Below are 10,098 nucleotides of genomic sequence, written 5' to 3' on the forward strand. Positions count from 1 at the left end.
TTGGGTTTTGGACTGTTGGTTGGACAAAACAAGGTATTTGAAGACGCCACCATGAGCTTTTTTTGACATTTGACAGACCAAACGATTAATCAGTATATTCAAGAACATAATAAGCAGATTAACGATAATGAAAATACTACACTACTCCATTTACTGTCTGCAAAACCCATGAGTTGTTCACTCTTATGTAGTGAGGATTGATTATACATTACATTATACTTTTACATTGTATTGTCAGATAATTACAGCCCATTATATAGGATATAATGACTCTAGACATTCAGACGCAGCCTGAAACACAACTGCTGTCCTACTACTGACATTCAGCCTTGGCCATAAAAACAGTTCCTACAGTACTACCACAATAACATAACGATGTTAATTTGAGGAATTTAATTAAGTAGTTACTAGTTTGATTATTAATAATATATAATTGTACAAACTAATAATTTGTGAACAAGTTTCTCATTTTTATGCATAAATAATCAAACAGTTCCTCCACACATGCTGGACTCAGCAGGAAAACAGAAATCAAATCATCTCTTTGCATGTTAATTACACAACAGACAAAAGTGAATACATATTCACACCTAAATGAAATAACACCACTACACAAACACATCTGTTACACATGCCCTTTTGTTGGGAAATAAACGGCTTATTAAGCAGAGGTCTCACTAATATGTTACCTGCTGCATTAATTTTCTGCAGCTTGTCTTCTCTCCTCGCGGCTCGCTAGTCCAGTGATGCTGGAAAATGCAGCAAACATTTTTTTTCAGATGGTCAACAAAGGCAGCCTTTGTTGACCGGCCAAGAAAATTTTGGACGGGGTCACAAATGCATTTTAAGCACTGCAAGTGGATGTATGACATGCTTGTATACTGTAGGCAGCGAAGTGCTTACTCAGGCCTTTGCTTTTCCTGATGTCAAGGAAATTCTTGGTTCTCGAAAAAAAAACTAATGAAGACAGATTTGATAGGAAAATTGATCTTTTAAAGCCACGGATCTGCACCACTTGTGAGGAAAATATCCAGTGAGTTTTGTTCCGCAATGAGATTTCCACAGTTTGAAAAATGGGACACTTAGACTAAGAAAATAAGTCTTTGCTCAACATTAATTTATTGGCAACCTGAAACCTTTACTCGTGTATTGTAAACAGGAGAGAAGATGTTAAAATTGTGTTTCTAATGCCACTTCTCATTAGTTTCTAATGCTACTCTTGCTAATAATAATAATAATAATAATGATAATAATAACAAGCAGCTATCTCCCTCTGCACAAAAAGTTTCAAATTATTTTTTTATATTTAAACACCTGGAGGAGAATATTGAAATAAATTAATAAAAAAAAAAACAAATACACAAATCAAAACGAAATATTTACATAAAAATGAAATTTATTGGTGTATAAAAGATTATGTTGAGTTCATCTGTAGGTTGTTATGAGCAACCTTTTCCAAGAAAACATAAAAAGGGATAAACTGTCTTCTTGTGAGACGCCTACTGACAACACAAACAACCAAGCAACCAAAGAAATAAGCTGAATTTCATGATACCTGGCTGATGCTTTGACACTTGATCCGGATGGAAACACAATCAAACAGTAAGCGCAGTAAAGATAAGTCTCGGTTTGTCTCAGCTGTCATTTTTTCTTTCTAGCCTTCATAATGACGTCAATACGCACTCAGCAGCCACACCGACCATGCAGCTGGAGATTTCAGGATCAAACTTCCAACTCACTTTTCTGAGACGGTGATGCAAATCAGATCTGCATTGACCCAACATCCTGAAGGCTCGGTCGAGCCACGCGGGCTGCAATCGATACCACCGCACCAGATCGGCTTTAGTGCCAGGGGTCTGTGTGTTAGTTAGTGAACTCTCTCAGATTTATTCTCACAGAAATGCCAGAAACGGTTCCTGGCAGGTTTAATTAAGCTTTGAGGCGGCCAACAACAACAACAACAGGGGGAAAGAGTCCCACTCAGAGATCAAGTCGGATAAAGTGCAGCCTCTCGTACGATACTTGGGAATCAAACTTGACTTGACAATGTCACAACATCTACACATTTTGTCACGAGTGCTCGTAAAGCTGTCTCCGGTGCGTAGCTAATGACATTCCGCTGCCAATACCGCCTCGGCTTTCAAGATAACGAAAGTCAGATGATTGGCCACGTAGCCGGCCAGTTGTATTTCATCATGTAAAGCCGCAGCACAGATCTCATACAGTTCAATGGATCTTTACATCTGTGCTTTGTCTTAATTAATGTTAGACTATGTCCTTGTTTGTTATCATTTTCAGTGGTTACAAAATGCAGACCATGTTGCAAGAAAACCACAGTTTACGCTTTCTGTTCCTTGTAAAAACAGATGTTTAGATAGTCGCCATCCCTTGCACACGTTGTTCCCCTTCCTGATTTAGCACCGGTGATGGGTTTTTAAAAGAAACTGCATGAAGAGGGAGGTCGTAAGGCACACATGAGTATCCAATTAGACGCTGTTAAAACTGGGAACCTTGCGTGTAGAGTTTGGCAGAAGCAGAGGTTCAACCGTTAAGTTTTTCTCTGCACTCGTGTCAAAAAGGGAGAGTGGAGAGTGAATAATCCCCCGCTGTATTTAGGGGAGTGACAGGCTCTGGCGGCCGAAGTGCAGACAAACAAAATTTATTTTAGACGCCTGTTGTCTTAGATCACATCATTCCAGTGTCCACCAGACTCCCCATGTTTTTACAGATACTGCAGAACTCTTGTTTTGACATTCCTTTCCTCACACCGAGTGACTTCATAGCCAAAAGGCCTGCACCGAGCTGGTTCTTCATTACAGCCCTGCATGTCCATATTGTGTCCTAAAGCATGAGGGCAGAGTAAAGTGAACGCCGGAGCTGACATTTTGATCTTGGCTCCACTGAGCTAAGAAAGCTCTTCTCTTTTTTAATAATCTTTAATCTTTGCCGCCTCTTTTGTCTAAGCACTTAAGTTAATCTCATGTTTCCGTCAGATCTCTTTGAGCGGCGGTAAACATTTATCTGAGGCAAACTTGTCTTTTAGTCGAGTGATGAGCTTTTGACACCAATTTGTGTTCGTTAGACTGCAGCAATTTTCCCTTCCCCCTGAGATCAATACCTCGGCTCGTCTCTTTCTGGCTGTTCGGCTTTTACAAGCTGTAAAGACAGATAAAGTGGAAAGAAAGAGAGAGAGAGAGAGAGAGACGGAGATTGAAAAGAAGAGAGGGAAATGGAGGTGGAGGGAATCACAACAACCAAGCTGGAGAGTAAATCTGGAATTGGTTTTATTGCTGGAGCATGACTTCCCTGATGTTTTCTGCTTGGTCAGTGTGATGTTTTCAGATCAAGGTTACTGGACTTTCTGCACTGTTTCATGAAACAAATGTTACTGACAAACATTTTTGACTAATAGGGATATGTTCTCCATCAAAACACTAGAAGCTTCCAGTCTTTTGCTTCAAAAAAAAACTTCTGACACATCATTAAGACTCATGTGACTCGACAGCTCTCCTTTTGAAATATAGACTAATCTAATTTTTTTTAAAGATTAGCAGCTTGTCAAGGCAGGGAAAACCACATACTGTATGGCGAGGAATCACTGGAAGAGATTAGGCTTTTTAAATGAAGGATTCACTTACAAAACATCCAGTATTACTGAAGTCTCCCTTACTCTGATAAAAGCATTGGGCTGAAACGAAGGGAAATGTGTCTCAGCGCTTTCGTCTTCATTTATGTATTCAGAGCATATTCCCGACTATTTTACTCCATTTTTAGCTGCGGTCTCATCACCGCGGACACAGTGTCATTCTTCCTGATGTAATTGAACAATTAAATTAACAAATGAAATGTGTGCAAAATTGTAGATTTCATTACAGAGTTACAGGATGGAACCTCCTTCGTATCAGAGGTCAGCGACATGACAAAAAAGGCTGATATTGACACGTTATATTGGTTTGACTCCAGATACTAGAAATACGCCACTGAAAATCTTTTCATTATGAAATACTCAACCCCTGCGGTCTTGAAAGATGCCTCTGAAAAGTTGGTAGCTTGCTGCTTCATAGAGCACAGCAGCTGTCAAAAAGCTTTGATTCACCACAGTTAACATTAGTTCCAACAGTGACCCGGAGTCGCAGTAAATAAAAGGAGAAGTCATAATGCACCAAAACATCCACAGAAACGTCTTAAACCTCGTATCGTGATCCACTTGATCCATATGTTTGAGAATAAGGCCGACCAAATGAGGCGGCGTGGCGAAAACGAGGTGAACGGGGGTAGTGCATTTAGGCTGCAGGCGTTTTTTTTGCTGCAGCTGTGCCGCAGCGAGAAAGTTGAGCCGGAGTCAACTTTTGTGAGAACCGCAACCCGATGTCACGCTGCGGTGGCCAATCACAGCTGGCGATCGGACTGATCAAAGCTGTAAAACTCTGCCATGAGGGAGTACAGAGACGTTACTAGGAGGAGGGAAAGGACTTTTCTCTTCGTTTGATAATGTTAAAAGTAAAAGTTAGACTTTGCTGTCGGCTTCCCGGCTCGTTTTAAAAGATGAGAGAAAAAGAGAGCGAGAGAGAGAGAGAGAGCAGCTGAGGTCGAGTGAGCTAGAGAGTGAATGAAGAGAGGAGAGGGAGCGGTGGTAGAGAGAAAGCCGGCGAATCAGATCAATAAAACGTTATTTTCTGATTGTTTCACAGCAGTTATGTTCTGGAGCACAAACACGCCTACACACCTCCGCTCAACGCTGCGGCGGTCGGGCTGCAACGGCTGATTTCGGCCTGAATACGGCCTTAGTCTGGTGATATATGTTTCTTAGTGTTGTTACACTAAGGGTTACATGTTCCTCCATTACCATGAACATAGACAATATAATTGATTTTGAGACAACCAAGTTATTTAGCCTGTTTAAAAAAATGAAAACTATATATTTATCTATTTATCTGTTTTCTTCAGTTGGAATACATGCTTGGAGATGATTGCAGCAAATAAACAAACCCATAGTTGGTTTTGTTTTTTTTCACGGGCTTTATTCCACCCAAATCTTCTCTGTCACTTCTGCTGTCCTTTAAAATCCCTACATTCACAATTCTGACATCATCATATGTGACTAATGCGCTTTCTGCCCGAGTTCCTCAAGCCATTCAGTTCTTGGCTGCTGCTCTTTAAATACGATTGCCATTCTGTCTTTCGGACACACTATTGCACAACCCACCCACCTCCTTCCCCGTCACTAGCATTACCTCCAGGACGGAGGAGCTGAGAGCAAGTGAGTCTGAAGAAATAGTCGGGCACGTAGCCCAACGTAAAACAGAGAATTGCCGTTTTCACACAGAGGATATAACATTAATTAGCAAGCTTTAGAGGTGGTAGTAGGCACATTTTGTTACCTTCAGACAGAGCAAGCAAGCAAGCAAAGTTTATTTATACAGCACCTCTCACAGACACCAGTCACAAAGTGCTTTGCGGTCAGAGAAATAAATTAAATACAATCAAAATAAATAAGGAGAGCAGACAAAATAGACAAATTAAAACATGAAATACCACATGCTACCCAAATGCCTGTCTGAACAGATGGGTTTTTAGCTGCTTTTCAAAAGAGTCCACAGTATCCAAGGACCTTAAGCTTACTGAGAGACTATTCCAACGCTTAGGGGCTGCCGACTGGAAAGCACGATCTTCCTGAGTCTTAAAATGTGTCCAAGGTACACTGAGAAAGCTCTGGGTGGAGGACCCTAAGAGCTCGGTATGTGGTGTAGGAGTGCAGAAGGTCCGTAATACACCGTGGAGCCTGGTCATGTAGGGCTCTATAAGTGAGCACCAAACTTTTAATTCTAAAATTAACTGGAAGCCAGTGCAGTGAGGTTAAAATAGGAGTAATATGAGACCATCTGTTGGATCGTGTTAAGAGCCTAGCAGCAGCATTTTGGACAGTTTGTAAGCGGTATATGGAAGATTTATTAAGGCATTTAAAAAGTCAGGCTACCTGTTTTCCCCTGTTTCCAGTCTTTGTGCTAAGCTAAGCTAACTGGCTATCCCTTTAATGAATATGTGTCACATCGATGGTGTCTAAGCACTAAAGGCTTTCATAAATAAATATTGTCATACGCTTCTTATTGATGTCTTCTTATTGAAATACTTTGTGTTATTTTGTAGTAAATAATCAAATAAAGATGTTCAGGTAAGAGAAAGAAAGATAAAAACAGAGACCAATGTCTAAAAGTCACTCAAAGTTGACCTTTTAGAGCAGCAAGATTTTTACCCAACAACTCTGATATTGATATACACAGTAGGCTCCAAAAGTCTGGAACCACTTTTCCGGTCTGAGACTTTTGGACCCTACTGTATGTATCTGCAAACTAACAAGTAACTACTGCTGTCAGATAGAATGCAGAGAGGATAACCTCGTATTTCCCTCTCATATGTAGAGGAGGAAAAGTAGAAAGTCTCCCTAAATGTTAATATTTAAGGTGTAAAGTATCAGTCGTGCCGTGCTTAGCGGGAACATGCATATTACTTTCCTTTGACTGGGATGTTCAGGATGTTCACATCAAGTATCACAGACAAACTATTCAGCAGTCGACCTCTTTTAAACTGCTTTGCAATCATGTTCTTTTGGTACCTTGTTCCAGCTCTGAAACCACCCTGCTAACAATCATCACAGTACCCATCCAGGGTGCCGTAACTTCGCTATCTGTTTCCAATTACTTCTACTGGGTAAAAGTGGGGGGTTGGTGGTGATGGTGGATTTTTGAAAAGCACTGCAAGGATGCTTTGATCCTCTCTGCTGAGGAACTTGAAGGCAAAAAAAAAAAAAAAAAAACAGGACGAGGGATGGATCAACAGTTTGGCGAGCGGTCGAGCGTTGCAGAGTATGCAGCCGCCGCAGCATTTTCAGGCTGATTACCTGAGACCCCATTTCGATTCCATTTTCAATCTAACAGCAACTGGAAGTGTTACTTCTTTGGTTTTTTTTTCATGTCATTTTATTTCTTAACGACTGCAGGCTGAGACTAACAGAGCAGAAAAGGGCTCATACCTTCACTCAATATCTCATATAACATTGATGATATCCTCAAAGCTAAAACTATTCTCAACACAGGGGTCGTTGGATGACTCACCGCTGTAGCTGGAAACGGTTATGTGCTTTACTTTCATGCCAGGTTTGTTTCGAAATACTGCCACTTGTTTCAGTCGGTGTATATCAAACTTCAGAACCAAACTCTTCCAACCACTTTGTTTAGCCAGAGTTCTGCCCCGCAGGTACGAGCGGTTATCTGCCGCCTCACGCTATTCACCCTGTGATGTAAAACACATGGAGAGGAAATGGTGGGAAACCAGATTCAATCCCAGAAGGCTTAGTGGGAGGGACACAGGCCACAGCACCCTTCAGCACACATGTAGGTGGGTTACACACAAGCCGCATTTGACATGGTGCAGTTTTATGTAGCAGAGCAGTTCATAAACCCTCCGTCGTAGTCATCGGTCATCAGTGTAATAATCGGTCTACTTAGAAAAAGCTTGCGGTCAAGTCGACGTGGGCCAGAGCTTTCCCATCTGGTGTCGAGTTTCCACTTGTGCAGTTATGATATTTCTCTCTGTGAATGACTCATAATCACTCCTTGATCCTGAGCAAGTGAAAATGAAACGCTTCAGCTTATTAATTTTTGTTTCTTTTTTTTTCTTCTTTTTTTTTTTTCTCCCTGCTCTCTGTTGTCATGACATTTCAGTTTGGACGCTCTCGAGAGGTGTGGCGGTAATAGATGTTACAGAGTATTACAACATCTTGCATTACACTGACTTGTCAGCATCGACAAGCTGACAAATAATCATCTTGCATGTGCTGCAAGAAAATAAGTACTGACACAAATACGCTGCAATAAAACCTTTTCATATCCAGCTTTAAACCTGATTCTTTTATTTAAAACAAAAGGAAAACGCTGCCTTTTGTTCCCTCTTCACTTCCTTCCTATTTCATTTTTGTGAAATGAGGATCAAAATAAAACTAAAAAACACAGATAACAGTTTATTATGATTAAAACTTGGTGACATTATCACAATCCACTCTTTGTTACTGCTTGTTTTAAAAAATATAATTTTGGAATCAATTAATTGTTAAAGGAGTAGTTTGACATTTTGTACCCTGTTAATTAGTATGCTTTAGAGGTGCTTGTAGGTGTTATTTTGAACACTTTTTGGACAGAGACAAACTAGCTGTTTCCCCTTGTTTCCACTCTTTATGCTAAGCAAAGCTAAGTGACTGCTGACTCCAGCTTCATATTGAACAGACAGATATGATCGTGATATCAATCTTCTCATCTAACTCACAGCAAGAAAGCGAATAAGTGCATTTCCATAGAGGAACAAAAGAAGCATAAAAGATAAATGAATGGATTTCAGCCCTCAGATTTATTCACTTACTGAATTTGTCCATCACGCAATGTTTCTGTTTAAGGGTCAGCGGGATGCTCTGTGGCGCCACATGAGTCGACCTCCCACAAGATGTTGTTGAATTGTTAGAGGCCAAGACAATCAGAATTCCTCACTTGAATCTCTTGGAGTCTCATTTCTGTTAGTCTCTCTCTCGCTTTACAAACCTCCAGCTCTTCCTCTCTCCCTCTCTTCTCTCTCTCAGGCTGCTGCTGTTAGACGGCTTTGAAAAGCCGAGAGTCTGCCTGTTGATCAGATAGCCCTATAACTAATGAAAAGCGTCATGAAAGTGACAGCAAGATTAATGAAGTATCCTGGGCTGCACTCACACGCGGCGCAATGGGGCTTTTCCTGCAGGGCTGCCGCCACTGCTTAACCGCTATTTATGGTGACAAATAATGCCCCATTCTGCCACCGACACCTGCGAGTCAAGGTTAAAAAACACATTCGCCACAGCCGGCGTACGGCGGAAGAACGACAGGATGGGGGAACGGGGATAAAGGGATGGAAGATTTGCAAGGAGGGAGGAGGACAAAGATGAAGGAGTAGAGAAAGGGAGAGCTGCCATTTCAGATACAGAATAAACTTATTTACTGGAATAAGCCACTGTGGGGGGGGGGGGGGGGGGTGGAAGGGGGGGAGGGGAGGAGTGGAGGGGGGTCCGGAGAGGAGGCGGGGGGTGGACAGGGAGAATGGGAATTCAAGATTAATTGAAAACATCTGTGCTGTGCAAAATGGCCGCAACAGAGGAGCCTGAAGGAGATGATAGCAGAGAGGAATTACACACAGCACTTGAGGACATTTATTGTATTTGAGTTTGCATTTATTTATTTATTTGTTGCCACTTTTGAGGGGACAGCTGATGATGTCACCAATCGACTGGCTGCCTAGCTACATATCTCAATGTATGTGTGTGTGTGTGTGTGTGTGTGTGTGTGTGCAGCCAGACATCGCTTTGATCAAGAAAGCGTCTCATTTGCAGTCGATAGCGCCGGGCCGGAGCTCAGGATCGGTCAATTCCGTCTGACCTTCAGCAGCGACGTTACAGTGGGCCAATCAGACAGTGTGTGTGTGTGTGTGTTTCTGTGTGTGTGTGTGTGTGTGTGAGAGATAGCCGAGCCAAAAATCAGGTGGAGGTTAAACACGTGTGGGAATACAGACGCGGACACACACTGTGACAGAGATGAACACACTCAGACAAACACAGACACAATCCCGCTCAGACCCCTCGGGATTGTTTGAACTTCTGTCATCAACGCTGTGCAAACACACCACATCTGCACAAAAACACAGGTGCAAATATGTGCACAGGTATGTTTCTTGTATATATATATATATATATATATATTCCACGTGTCGACACAAAAGCCCATATGTGCACAGAAATAACAGTTGTTGTTTGCATCTGTCAGCATGTTCTTACACTGGAGAAACATCTAAATATCTCAAAAAATGTTTGGTCATGTTTATTTTATCATCCAGATCCAGATACGACATGTTTATTAATGCCAGGTATAAATAGGGACTTTGATTCTGCTTGTGTGAGCGGGGAGTTCTGTGTTGCAGTCTTCCAAGTTGTTTGTCTTGACTCTGCTAGAAAAGACCAAAAAATACAAAGAAAGAAAGAATGCAAAGGACTTTGTGTGGACGGAGCAGACAAATCCATTCATGACAATA

The sequence above is a fragment of the Thunnus thynnus genome, chromosome 10 (genome assembly GCF_963924715.1).
Source record: "Thunnus thynnus chromosome 10, fThuThy2.1, whole genome shotgun sequence".
In the NCBI taxonomy this organism is placed as follows: domain Eukaryota; kingdom Metazoa; phylum Chordata; class Actinopteri; order Scombriformes; family Scombridae; genus Thunnus; species Thunnus thynnus.